Source organism: Leucopleurus acutus (assembly GCF_964270905.1).
Source record: "Leucopleurus acutus genome assembly, chromosome: 18".
NCBI lineage: Eukaryota > Metazoa > Chordata > Mammalia > Artiodactyla > Delphinidae > Leucopleurus > Leucopleurus acutus.
The window spans coordinates 45,145,735-45,160,095 of NC_139160.1; the positions used below are offsets into that span (position 1 = coordinate 45,145,735).

General features: G+C 34.1%; 1 protein-coding gene across 5 annotated transcripts in view; it reads right to left on the minus strand.

Annotated features, from left to right (window-relative positions):
• DACH1 (dachshund family transcription factor 1) overlaps window positions 1–14,361 on the minus strand; it is a gene marked incomplete at both ends in the record, with an annotated part of 411,297 nt that overhangs the window by 51,248 nt on the left and 345,688 nt on the right. The gene's annotated exons all lie outside the window — the stretch shown is intronic.

Sequence of the window (14,361 nt, forward strand, 5' to 3'; positions counted from 1 at the left end):
AGTCTCTAATGAGACTGAGTTTACAGTGCCATAGAATCTTTTTAAAACAAATATTATCTCATATATAGTTGTGATAATATATTCAGGCTGACTTTATGGGCACCTTCCCAATTATCTCATTTTAGTTTGTTCTGTTCGGATTGACAATAGGGTATTTCTAGAGCTTCATATAGGAGAAATGCTATGTATATTAGTGTCTCTTTCTCAATTAATCCTTCCTATATATCAATGATTTGTTCAAATATATTCTTAAGGAATCTACAAGTGACTATACAATTAAAACCTTTAATTCCACGACTAAAATAAAAACTGGAATCAAATATATTCTTTCTCAATTATAATTGAATAATTCAACATCATGAAAACTAAAGATCTAATTCTTTTGGCCCTGAATACCTCTCACCTCATATTGAAAAACTAGTTTTTTAAACATGAAAAAGGGGTCTAAAGAAAGGGTAATAATATACAACTCTCAAAACATTTCAAAAATCAAATATAAAACCTAAGATAAATTAACCTTTACTTTGCTTATTGAACATTCTCCAACATTGTAAGCAACTTAGAATAATGCCCAGATACAAATTCTTTTTACTCTCACGGTGAAATCTTCTTATTCACTTCTTTATTATTTAAACATTTTAAAATACATACTTATTATGGTTTATTTTAGTCTATTATATCACAGAGAAAATTTTATTCAGGGCGGGATTCTCAATTTTGTAACTATTTTCATAATTCACCCCAGGAAAATTAGAGCAATATATTTGCACAGTCCTGATAATATCTCTTAATTTTGCAAGTGGCTAAAAACTTCAGCACACTTACCTTTATGCTTATAATTTGATTCCACTGTTCTCCTGAATCATTTCTTTATTTTTCATTACAACACCTAACCACACAACACCTTTTCCAATTCCCTCTCTCTGGGGCAGAAATATTCTGGAAGTTGCCGCACTTCTCTGTCTCTGACTAATGTCAGGACAAGTTAAATTCATCTCCCTCACCTTTCCACATTTCTAGTTAATGAACCAAAAGGGAAGAAAGGTTGGGGAGGGGAGTGACGGACACAAGGCCTTTTGTTAACTACCCTGCTCTCATACACACTCACTCATTCCTTAGCAGTTTCTCTTTCCACTCCCTCCTCTGTTAACTTACTGACAGATGATCTGAGGCAGCAGGTACTAGAAGAAGAAACAGAGTTAGCAGCCTGCGTAGGACTCATTGTGTTCTTTATTTTTTTAATCACTCTTGTCACCAGGGTTAAAGAAAGCCTGCAGTGCAGGGGTAGGGCTACTACGTGGCTAATATGATCAAGGTGATCTTGGACACCATTTACCTAGCTGTCATAAATTACTCCTCCAGACCAAGGCTGCTAGCATTTTCTCATGATAGCTCTGCAAAGGCACTTGTTAAACATCTATGTGCATGTGAAATTGTTTAAGAATAAAGAGCTATATTTTTTGATCAGCATCACCTTAGCTGTCACATACTAAAGAAAGTGTGGCTTAATACATCATGGGGATAATAATTGCTGGTCTCTTGAAGAAAGGCATAGAACTAGACGACCACCTGAGTTTGCTTTCAGCATTAGAGTCTATGACTCCACAATTCTTAAAGGTTGTCCAAGCAAAAAGCATCAAATGTATGTATACACACACACACACATTTGATTATAAGTTCCATAATTCCCATGACTACTTGACTTAACCAATACATTTATGCTTGACTACGTTTGGCTATTGTGTGAGTTAATTCATTAATCACTCATGATATATACATTTATATATGTATTTACTTAATACTACCAATATCTACTTAAACAATGTACTAGAAACTGGAGAAGTGATGTTAAAAAAATACAATTTGCAAGTCTTAAGAGCTCATCTAGACCCTAGTGACAGATTCCAATTGTAAAGTAGCTAATTCTTATAGTTAGTAAAATATTTTGTCTTCCATCATTATTCTGTTAGCTACTCCAATTTTTTCCCAATGTAGGATTAAAATTGTTCCTTGTTTATGTGTAGGAATATGTGGGGTGTGTGTGTGAATGTCATTTTTTTTTTTTTCTGCAGTTGCTTCAGTGGAATGCTCATCTTTGTCCTTACGGCTTCAGGTAAGTGTGAACAGACTATCATGTAGTATGGTATTATGTGATTAGATTCATTTATTTATCATTTTATATGGTTGAGATACTGCATTAAGCCACTTTCACTCAATCAAATTTAGGGCACAATGACAGCTATAAAGAAATGAAAAAAGAGTGATTCTTAAGATCAATAAACATATTTGAAAAGAAGACAAATAAATTAATCAAAGATCGAACAAAACAAAAATATTCCTTTGGGCTTCAAGACCCTACTGTCTGAGAAAAAGTTGTCATCTTGTGGCAATTAACATCATAGAAAGTCTCAGTCTTCCTACAAAGATAGTAAAATTGGGAACACAGTTATTCCTTTTGAAATAAAAGTGACCTTTGATATCCTAAATGTCTTAAGAAGATTAAAGCAAAAGTTTGAGAAGCCAGACAACATGGAAGAGTGTTTTGACATCACATAATCTCCACTGACTTCAAACAATGAATGATGATGAAGCACAAATTCACAAAACACCTATTGCAGCTTGATATATCTGTACATTTTTTAAAGTTTTATCTTTAAAAGAAAGTTAGTTTGTCAGATGCTATTCTCTTTGAATTATTATGGCATTTGACAATGTAATCTCTGTTTTTTGTTCTTTGATACTATGCTTTTAAATAATTGTAAACTTATGGAGAAGTTGCAAGAATTGAACAAAGAATCCCTATATACTTCTGTAGTGTATTGAATGGTAGCCCCCGGTCCCCACTATAAGTCCATGCCCAATCCCTGGATCCCAGTAATTCTAGCTTATTTGGAAAGAGGGTTTTTGCAGGTGTGATTAAGTTAAGGATCTTGAGATGAGATCATCCTGATGTAGGATAAGCCCTAAATCCAATGACAAGTGCCCTTATAAGAGAAAGGCAGAGGGAAATTTGAGACACAGAAGAGGGCCACAGAGAAGAGGAGGAGGCAAAGTGGAGATGGAGACAAAGATTGGAATTTGGGGGCTATAGTCAAGGAATGTTGACAACCACCAGAAGCTAGAAGAGGTAAAGAACAGTTTCTCCTTTTTCGTCTCTTGGAGGGAGCTCATCATGCTGATACCTTGATTTTAGACCCCTGGTCTCCAGAACTATGAGAAAATAAATTTCTATTGTTTTATTGTGGTAATTTAAAATGAATTTCTATTGTTTTATTGTGGTAATTTATTAAACCAGCCCTTGGAAACAAATTTAACTCCTTCCTCAAATTAAACAATTGTTTACATTTTGCCATATTTGGTCTTTAATTATTTCTCTGTCTCTGTCCGTCTCTTGCTCTGTGCATGTGTATGTATGTCTGAACCATCTTCCCTCTTTAATCTTTAAGACTTCACTGCATATTTCATAAGTACAAGGGCATACTTTTTCATAATCACAGTATAAAATCAGAAAGAATAATGTATATAGAATACTATTGTTCAACCAAGAGTCCATATTCCAATTCCATTACCTGAGACGTTTTACTATAAAGACTTAATTAATAAATAAGTATTTTAATTTACTTGACAAGTACTGGGGAAGTATTTTCTCTGAGCAGGTGGCAGGTATATAGTAGCCTACAGGATGGCCTCTGATGATTCCTCCCTGCTGTTATTCACATCCCATATAGAACCTTTCCCTTAGTCTGAGTTAGACCTAACAAACAGAATAAAGCAAATGTGATGGGATGTCACCTCCAGGATTCAGCTGTAGAAAGTCTGTTTCCATCTCTCTCTCTCTCCCTTTCCTTATATTTCCTGCCATGGAGGAACCAGCTGTAATGTCATGAGACAGCCCTGCTCAGGGACAAAGGACAAGAGACAGGGCTGCCAAAAACCACATGAGTTGGCTTGAAAGAGTCTCCGTGCCCAGTCAATCCTTTAGATGAGGCTGCAAGCCACGCTGATGGCATAACTGCAAACTCTTGAGACCTTAAACCAGAGGTATCCAGCTAAGTTGTACCCAGATTTTTGATTCACAGAAATCATGAGATTTTAAATGTATGATGGTTTAAGCCACTAAGTTTTAGTGCAATTTGTTCCACAGCTATAGATAACTAAAACTGTGCACACTACTTTCTGAATACATTGGGATGTATAATGAAAATAATTCAGTGTTCAGTTAGTAACAGCTACTTTGGACATGGGACAACTTCTTCAGGCTTCAATTTCCTCAATTTTAAAAAACTAGCAGGTTGAATGAGACAAACTCTAGTATCACTCAAATCTAAAATTACACATTCTCTATTACTCCTTATAAGAAATCAGAAAAATTAGTTAAGTGGAAATTTCACTTATATTGATTGGAGGGTGATAGTGCATCAATTTGGCATCTGAATTTCAATATCTTAATTACAAATTCCAAAGAGTTATGGATATCTCGTTAACATCTGAAAAAGAATGAGTCACACAAACACGAAATTTCAGAGAAAGCTATTGATTATACTTAGGTTTACAAACTCTATTTTATAAGGAGTCAAATTATCTTGCTTCATTTTATCAAATTAGACAATTTGATAAATTCTAATAAAATTTGAAAAATTTATAAGACAGTCATTCACAACACTGAGGACTGATGCAATGATGGGTACATCTTCCTAGGAATAAAGTAAGCACTTTTGAAAGATGCATTAACTAGGGCATAATCTTTTTAAATACTCCACAACCGTAGGGGCCAGTAGTTATGCCAATTCTCTAAAGAGTTCTTGTTGTTTTTAAAGTCCTAAGAAAGAGTGGTTATTAACTTTAAAGTATTCTTGTATTTTAATTTAGTTCTAGGGAACTACAGTGATTTTCTAAAGGAAAACAGAACAGCACATATTATAAACTAACAAATGATTTCATCTTTTGACCAGAAAAAGCTACTGATTAACATCTTAATAATTATAACAAATATAATTATGACAATTATAACAAGACATAATCAATTAACATCAATTAGAACATAAAGGACAATATAAAGAGAAAGTAAAAAAGAGAAGAAAATATTTTAAAACTCCAAAATCAATAAAGTATGAAAAAATGATATTTCATTCTTCTCATCATTTCATCTCATGATTCTACTCATATTTTAAGTCACTTATCAATAAATGACTATCACTAAGATTGATGCCGCTGTAAGACAGGCTTTTTTCCATCCCATCTTATCACACATAACAATTTAGCAGGATATCCTAAGGAACAATGTTGTTTGAAAAAGTAATGAGCCTCTACTTTTAAAATGTTTTCTTTCCTGTTAATATGTTATTTTCATAACTAATCCCTTTGGGTTTGAATTATATATTCGTTTTCAAGTGTGTGTGTGTGTGTGTGTGTGTGTGTGTGTGTGTGTGTGTATCTTTGTCTCTGATATCTTTTATTATATCATAAGGTCCAAGTAGAAAAATACTCCCTTTTAGAAAACCATACATTCCAAGGGAATTCACATTTATTCATAGTAATGTGAAGTAGATACCAGCAGTATTAAAATGGAAAAATTTCCATATTTAATGTTTACAAGTGATCTGAAAGTTTGCATGAAACTGTTATATTTCTGTACTGGTAAAGTAAAAAAAAATGTTGACAAAAATTCTGGAGAATATGGTACTGTCTATAGAGAAGTGAATAGTTATTTATAGAAATAAAAATTTTTCTTGGTCATTTTGATAAATTCCCATCACAATTGTATATAAAGTTAAGTTTACTGGTGTTTTTGGAAACTCATCAGCCACATTGTCCAACTGGAGTAGAGGCATGAATAATTTAAAAAATTAAGTATTGGTGTTTAAAAAGTTTGAAACTTACATTCAAATGTAAAACACAGTCATTTAAATTGAGCTCAGTCACACCTCAACCATGGTTCATTCTTACTCGAGACACTCTGGATTTAATTTGACAATAGGAACTAATAATTCTGATGCCACAATGTAATCTTAAATCAAAAACTGGTCACAAACTTTCATGTATCTATTCCAATTCTTATAAAATATCCAGGAATATCACAAAATAAGTCCTTTCTCATATTTTAAATTTTAAGCCCACTTTCCAAATTCTGGATTTAAAATTACTCCATTTTTTTACATAAAATCGTTACCATAATGTGATACAGTTACAGTAAAATGAGAAGTAACCAAGGCTAGATTCAGAAGGGGTGAGTTTAAGTCCTGGTTCTACCAAGTGTTAGCAAATAACTGAGCAAAGAATCCATCTGTTATGTTCTATGAGACTCATTTGGTCTATTTATTAAAATGAAGACCACAGACTGAAGGGACTGTAGTTCAAATCCAATTAGGTTATGTATATGAAAGTGCTTTGTGAAATATAAAATGCTAATAAATATAAAGTATTAATAATTAAGAAATAACTAAATTTATTCGAAATTTCCTATTGTAAACTTGGCTTCAATGTGCCATGGAGGGAAACTTAATATTGTACCATGAGCCATAAGCCTGTGGTTTCTATATTATTTCTCTCTAATGAGCCTTGTGATGATGAAATATCATGTTGATAATAAAATTACTACTGTATATTATTACAGTTGCCATATATAAACTAAATCTGAGTTAGTTCAGTGAACAGTTAAAATTGACTATGATAGAAATAACTTGAGAAAGGGCCAAAGAGGATGAACTAGTTTACTGATTTTCTTCAGGTAGCAGGTCCTAAAGAAAATGGGTAAATTTACTTACACAAAAAGAAAATAGTACAGATTTTGGAGAAATAGACTGAAAAGCATAAGAACACTTAATTGCTTGGATATACTGGAAGCAGTATTAGAACTCTGGATTTCAAGTTTGGGTAAACAAATGAGAAGATTTAATACTCAAAGGAGATCATTGTAAGTGCATCTTTGGCAGGATGATGGAGGTGTGCTAAGAAATACACCAAGCTCACAGTTCTGCCTAATTTAAGGCATAAAGTATTTATTACACACATATGCAACTATCATGGGTTGTTTGCTGTTGAGAAGCTGACAAAAGTTCGGGACCACTCCTTAAGGGAAGAAATAGAACATGTATTGCAGCTCCCTAACATACGGTAAGAACTGATTGATATCTGTTGAAAGAATATGTGAATGAGATGAGATGAGGCAGAAGCTGAAATGAGAAGGATATAGACTCTGCTTACTACACCCAGGAGAATAAAACTAAAAATACTTTCTACTGGGAAACCTCTCTATTGATTACAAGGCAATTTCAGAGACATTACCTTGGGTTAGGAGGAAGCCCTAGGAAGAAGATAAAAAAAGTACATGCAATTATAATCCTAATAAGGGTATGTGCCAAAAGATTGATTCAAATGACACCCAGTGGTTATTTAGAAAAAGAAGAGATTATACTTAGATGATGCAAGTTGACAGCAGAATGAAGAAAAATAAAATTTTCATGGCAAGGTGCATTCGAAATGGGCATTGAATACTGGGAAATATTTAAACAGGGAAGGTGAAAGGGTTGTGAGGAAACCACACAGGGATAACAGTTCAAGGAAAACAGGGATACTAAGTGTCCTAAAGAAACTTTGTATATTTAAGGGGAAAGTGTATATTTTCTACCATTATTCTCAAAAGAGAGTCTTTAATTTCTGTCTATTCTGCATTTGTGTTTCAAAATCTATGTATGGAGGAAACACTAAATCAAGCTATACATTAATTTTAATTTCTAAACTTGGCCTTGACAGCAAAATTGTCCTTTGGCCATTGAGAAGATGAAACTAAAATTCTCAGGCATCTGTGCATAGATTTTTTTTCCTCCCACAAACTGGAATTTCTTGGCAAAATACAATGGTGCCACACATTAAACACACACACACACACACACACACACACACACACACTGATTTAACTTTTAAACATTTTGGGTGGCTTTCACCCCTGCTTGTCTCTTAAAGTCTTAAGCTGTAAGTATTTATGAAGGAGCTGGTGTAGCTTATGCCAAAAAAATCCACTTAATTGACCTTTCTGTCTTTTCCATGACCCTGTAGGTTTAACCTCACTGCTGATATTGCAAGTGAATATGGGAAAGCATTTATTGAAATCTGCATAACAGACACGGTTATATTTCCTAGGTTGATGTTTTGCATATCTGCACAGTAGGGCCATTAAGGGTTCTAAGAGCACAACGGAAACAATCATAACATTTGTTTTTAGATGACTGACTCAGGACATGTACACCAGGCTTTATATAGAAACTGTTTTTGTTTTATTAAGGGACTGTTTGCCTGTTAGTGATAACATCATTAAAAATAAATGAAAAGGGGCTGGTAGAACGCTTCCCAAAAGCAGAAACCTAATTAAAGGTGATATGCCTGCTAGGAGGCTTTTTTCAGGACTCAGAAATAGAACAAGGTTAGTTCTTTCTCATTTTATAGGGCCAAAAGAAGACCTCACAGTAAAATATCACTTCTGATCTAACTTTCTATTTCTGTGTACTTTAATAATCTACTTTACAGCTTGTGCTTGCCCATAGAAAGTGAACTAGTTTTGTTCCTACAGATAGCTTCTTCATCATGTCATACCTCATGAAAAGAAAATCAGCTCAAACAAAAAAGCCACTCTTCTTTTAAAGCAAATTGTATAGGTTGTAATATATGCAGTTGTAGTAGCTGAAATAATGCACACACAAACATTTCATAGCCTTAAAAGACCACTTTTGAGAGTCTGAGTTAATGGTAAAAAAAATTTCCAAATCATGGTTTATAATTTCAGAAAGAAAAAAAAGTAGACCCTTTCATTTTAAGGGGTGGAGTTACTCTAATTTCATGGATGGTGGAAAAAGCAGGAAACTGCATTGCCTTGATAACTCTGCCCTTATTGTGCTGTGACCTTGGCCAATTTACTTAAATTTTCATCTGCCAAAAATGAGTTTCTGAAATGTGCTTTGAGAATTTTCAGGGGGTGGGGAGAGAATTTGTCACATAAATCCAAGGCCTTTTCAAAATTAATAGTCCTTGAGAAGTAAAGAGAAAATAACGAGGAACACTGGGCACCCTCATGGTGTGCCATGGCTTGATATTCTGCTCTCTCTTGTTACCTCTGCCCACTTCTATTTCATTTATGAGTCTCCTAACCCAAAATGAATCTTATTGCTAAGTGAATACAACAGAACAAAATTCTCAAATTATTCCCCTGAAATATTGAATAGTTCTGGCATTGTGGATTCCTTAAACCCGGATTTGCACATGGACTAAAATTACCATGAAGTTACGAAAGTGTGAGATATCTTTGGAAATTGTTTGGTACACATATTTCATTTTTCAGACAAAACAAGTTCAAAAGTGATTGACCCTAAAAACTATCACTTTATTTATTTAACAATAAAGACTTTTTTCCCCCCACAAAAAAAGGATTTTATTTGGAGGAAATACAGGGAAAAAGAACATTTTGACTCCAAGGATATGCATACCCACAAACACATGTACACATAGGACAATCTGTGAAATGTGAAACCTGGCAGGATATTTAATAAATATCAAGGGATTTTAGGAGTGATAATGATAATATGATTATGATTTAGGGAAAAGAGTCCCTATCTTTAAGAGATACACACTAGAAATAAATAAAGAAACATCAACTGATTAAATAAAATATGTTTGGGACCGGCTTCAGAACTCTCTGGGGGAAAGGAGGAGTTGGGTGGGAGAATTTATGAAGCAAGACTGGGCTTGAGACGATCACTGTTAAAGCTGAATGATGGGTAGGTATATGGGGGGTTCATTATCCTTTTCTAATTTTATGCACGTTTGAGAGTTTCTATAATAAAGTTTTTAACATAAGAGTAATGTCAGTCAGGGCTTCCCTGGTGGCGCAGTGGTTGAGAGTCCGCCTGCCGATGCAGGGGACACGGGTTCGTGCCGCGGTCCGGGAAGATCCCACATGCCGCGGAGCGGCTGGGCCCGTGAGCCATGGCCGCTGAGCCTGCGCGTCTGGAGCCTGTGCTCCGCAACGGGAGAGGCCACAGTAGTGAGAGGCCCGCGTACCGCAAAAAAAAAAAAAAAAAAAAAGTAAGGAAGGTCAGTCAGGAAAGATTCTATTAACTCATTCTTCTTTCAAAATGTCAGAGGTATTGGTATGATAAAGATTATCACCAGTATCATCAAAATAACTAGCATATACAGAGTGCTTCCTATGCGTGCAAAGCATTGTTCTAAGCACTTTGCATGCATTGACTCATTTAATCCTCACAATAGTTGTTAGATTGTTACTAGTGTTATCCTCATTTTACACTTGAGTAGATAGAGGTAAAAATGAGTTAATTAACTTGCCAAGATAACTGGGCTAGTAAGGAGAGGAGCCGGGTTTGAACCCATGTAGTCTTGCTCTAGAGCCTATGTTCTTTAAACATCCAAGGAGTAAAATGTAAGATATTTATCAGAATTTTAAAAAGGTATTTGATATGTGTGCTCAGATATGTACAAGTAACATACACTCCAAAAAAGAAAATAATTCTACAGTTATTTTATCTCAGAGTAGAAAGAAAACTTAGAGATTTTCTATTTCACTCATTTTTAAGCAAGGTCTGACTTATTCCCTGGAAATCCACCTAATGGTCACCCTAGGCAGCCAAGATTCCCCCAAATTGACAACTTCCACTGTCACATTTATGATTATTCATGTTTGAAGCAAAGATATCTTAGAACTGAAATTCCAGATTCTCCATATATGGGACCAGAGAACTCCAACCATGAGTATAACAGACCTTTAACACCAACCCTAACTTTAAGTAGCTCACCAAGGTAAATTTCTGTAAATTTCGCTCCAATCCTTTTCCTAATGCCACCGTACAAACAAGGTCTATACTCTCCTTGTGAGAAATATTTAACCATGAAAGTGTCACTTTTAAATTGACACATGCATTTCATGAGGTAAAAAAATCAAGGCGTACTTAAAGATTCTTCAAACAAACAAAAAAAAATTATTGTCCAAGAGATTTACTTCAGAAGGAGCAGGTGCCATGCCTTACCCATTGATCAGCTACAATCAGTCCTTGGCTATTGTCCCAAATTGTCTTCTGCACTTGTTCCAATTTAGCTTCTCCTGAATTTCATCATCATGCGACCCTAGCCATGATATTGCCTCACTTTCCACCACAAAAACTTTATCTAGATTTCTAAGTCATTCTTTCTCTAGCAGACCCAACCCTCTCCTGACTCCATCAGTGTCACTCCATCCTCGTACCGGGAACTTGCATAGTTCTTGGTGACCACTCTACTCTGATAAGATACCATGCACCAAGCTACTGGGACACTGCCTTAATCTAGACATCAGCATGCTGATCTAGATAAATTAATTTCTGTTAATTTACTAAGCACAAGAACTCCTTCTAAGCCACAGGTGTGTTCTAATAGGTCCCTTCACTCTCACCTCCCTTGCCGAACCATTTTGAGACCGAGCGCATGGCACGTGAACGTACAAAGTCTCCTGAGATGATACTTACAAGCTCTATCTACACCTTCAGTTTCACTGGCTTGAACCAATTCATTTTTCCCCTCCCATTCATAAAAACTAATTACTATCTTACCAAGATTATTTCAGATGATCAAATTCATTGACAATTATAATCAAACATACTTCTTTACAGGTTTGTTTCCTTAGGTGTGTTTAACATGAAAAAAAGGAGAAAGAAGGAATTCTGGCCATCTTGTTTATCTGTGTAACCTCAATGCCTCAATGCATGTTATACATTTTTAGTATTGACTGGTTGAATATCTGATGCAATTTATTTCCGAAACTAGTTAATTTGTTAAGTCCTTTGTTCTTATATTAATAAAGATGCATTTCTGCTGAGGTTACATTTTAAATTAGTTGGATCTGAACAAATGAAAAGGTATACAATAAAAAATGCTTTCAGTTTGGATTGTCTTTGGAGAAATGTGAACCTAGCATGTAAAAATTATTTACGATATTTAAAGTTCTAAATTTTAAAATTCCAATTAAAAAATTAATATATTTGTAGCTACCCTGTGCAGAAAAGGGACTAGTAAGCATGGGTAGAAAATGGTAAGATCTGATTCATGTACCTAAAAGTGCTGTTGGTTGCTTTGGAAAATAGTAAATTTGTCATGACAGAGAGTGTCCATGCAAAATTAAGAAGCATCCTGTCAGGAATATTATAGAAACTATTCCCTGGAAATTGATAGGACGTTAAACTTGATAGGACGTTTATAACCCTTTTACCTATTGAGATTTTATGACTTCTTCCTTTAAAAGTAACTGCTTTCTAACATAGTCATATACAAATGCAAAGGAGAGCACTAATTTTTAGGATTTAGGGAAATATAAAAAGTTAAGAGTGTATGTTTATATCATTGTCAGCATTCTTCCCTTGCGAGAAGGGGATTCTTGAACAGCACAGCTGCTATTTTGCAACTCTCAGAGCATAAAAGCATAATGCAAATTCCTGGACCTTTACTATAGAAAGTTTGAAAAAATTGATTTCCAATTTATAACCACTTGCTCTTTGTAGCAAAGAAAAAAGATGACATTGTCAGAATTATAAAATTGTTGTTCCTAGCTTTTTAATGTGTTATGTTTAAGAGAAAAACAGCTGTTGGCTCAAGAAAAGGTCAGAAATTGGACACAGAAATGAGACATCTTGCATAAGTTTTCCTTTATTACCTGTTTTTAATTTAATTGGAAAAACTGCTTGAAAAGTGAAAATTACTTTAAAAATTCAAATTAAAAAAAACCATCAAACAATGGTTTCCTATCAAAGTATTTCCTGTTATTTTCTACTTTATATCCTATATGTCTAATTGCATGGATGCCTCAGATTCACTTTGAGGATTCTTTTTTTCAAATCATGAAGACTGTATGCATTCAAGTTAGATGAATCTTAGCCAGAAAGAGAACATGTGTTATGGGAACTGAGGAAGGGTGGTGCGGCTGAGACCCACCTAGTGTGAGGAGAGTGGCTAGTGTAGACATCAGAGAAGTAAGGGGGCAAGAATTGCAAGAGCTCTGGACACAAGGTTGTGGTCCATGGTGTTTGGGAGCAGACTATCTGTGGCTGATCATCTTGCAGAAAAGGCACATTCTTTCTAATCACATACATCTCATGAGAATGTAGAACTATTTTATCCTACCATCCTACTATTCATTCCTCTGACATGTTTTGTTCAATTCAAATCAAGCTGGCATTATTGCTACCCTATATTTTCTTGTATATTTATTTATGGTTTCTCTCCTCTAATTAAAATGCAAGCTGCTTAAGGACAAAATTCCGCTCTGTATTGATGATACTGTGTCCCCTATACCTTTAGCAGTGCCTTGCACTTACTAGGCTCTCAATATATATGTGTATAGTAAATAAAAAAATGTTTCAAAATATTTCAAAATGAAATAAATTAATCTTTCAGGTTATTTTTGTGCATTTTGTTTTACTCAGAATTTTCAAATTTGGAGCATATATATTGGTTAAAGAATCTTCTTAACAGCACATTAAGAAAAATTTAGATAAATTCTATTACTATTGGTAAAATAACCCTATAAGATCTAATGTTTTTGAAGGAAATTCAAAGAAAACTATATTATATGTATGTATATATATGCATATAAATGACTATATACACATATGAACATAGCTATATAACTACCTAGGTACACACAGGTATTCAGGTGTGTAGAACTCTTCTATTGATATATTTAGTTAGTCAATAACTATTCTATGTTTAGATTATTAATTTACTTTAAAAACTCTCACCAAAGGCTTTAGGCAATTAAGTAATAAGTTTATTTGACATAATAAATTATCCTTCATTACTTATTCTTCCTTCCTATATAGTAAGGTTTCACAAGAATGAGGAATCCAGTTAGAAACTGGAAGTTTTACTGCTATTGTCTATATTACTAACACTTTCTTTCCCATATACTTTAAGATTAACATATGTAGCATATGTATTGAAATTATAAGTAGCATATGTATTGAAACATAATTTCATAAATGACAATACTGATGGAAAATTTGAAAACAATTAAAATCTTCAGCCTTATTAGAAAGTGCTTCACATTTGAACAAGCAAACCAAACGTGCAGGTTTTACTCCTACACTCTTGATAAACATGAAAAAATTCTCACTGCCCTTTAATGTTATTTTATATTAGAAAAACTATCATAACTACTATCATAACTATCTTTATATTTGAAGAACTATCATAATAAAGATAAGTTAAAATGTTATATTTATATGAATTTTCAAAACTCACAGGTAACTCTTAAGATTCTGATATAGACCCTACCTACCTTGGCCCAGGTTAGCAGTTACAGGAAGAATTTATATTAGTCTCTTCCTT